At 52.2% G+C, this 689-nt stretch overlaps 1 protein-coding gene across 1 annotated transcript in view; it reads right to left on the bottom strand.

Moving 5' to 3' along the window:
• KREMEN1 (kringle containing transmembrane protein 1) overlaps nt 1-689 on the bottom strand; it is a 54,368-nt gene that overhangs the window by 52,699 nt on the left and 980 nt on the right. The gene's annotated exons all lie outside the window — the stretch shown is intronic.

Below are 689 nucleotides of genomic sequence, written 5' to 3'. Positions count from 1 at the left end.
GGGGCACCGCCTCCGAGTCCCCGAGTGGAGGTTTGACCCGGCTGGACCGGGCCGGGCGCCCAATGACCCCTGCTCCACCCTCACTCGGGTCGCGACCCACACGCGGGCTCAACCGCAGCCGTAAAAATCAAAACAGCACTTTGCAAACCAATTTTCTCTGCTTGGCTCATCGCAGCGGTTTTAAAAAGGGTGCTCTGGAGTCAGCCTGACCGGATTCATATCCCACTTGATCACCTGTAAGATCTTGAGAGTGAAAGTCGCTCAGTCGTGTCCGACTCTTTGCAACCCCATAGACTATACAGTCCATGGAACTCTCCAGGCCAGAATACTGGAAGTGGGTAGCCGTTCCCTTCTCCAGGGGATCTTCCCAACGCAAGGGATCGAACCCAGGTCTCCCGCATTGCAGGCGGATTCTTTACCAGCTGAGCCACCCGGGAAAGGAAAAATAGCTGTCTTATTTCAACTTCTTCATCGGTTAAACGGGGGCGTTGATAACAATTACTCCCAAAGCGGTGGTACTAACGAGAAAATGCGTGGAAACTTTTACACACACATAGTAGGAGCCTAGAAAATGCTGAGTTCCTTTCACCATGCCGATTCTTGCAGGCACAAAAGAGGCAGCATACTGAGCCCTGGTTCCGAATCCTAAAACACATCTTTTGTCAACTAGGGTAAGTTCCCTGCTCTTA

The sequence above is a fragment of the Bison bison genome, unplaced genomic scaffold (genome assembly GCF_000754665.1).
Source record: "Bison bison bison isolate TAMUID 2011002044 unplaced genomic scaffold, Bison_UMD1.0 scf7180017864495, whole genome shotgun sequence".
Taxonomy (NCBI): Eukaryota; Metazoa; Chordata; class Mammalia; order Artiodactyla; family Bovidae; genus Bison; species Bison bison.
This window is presented reverse-complemented; position numbering and strand designations above follow the sequence as displayed.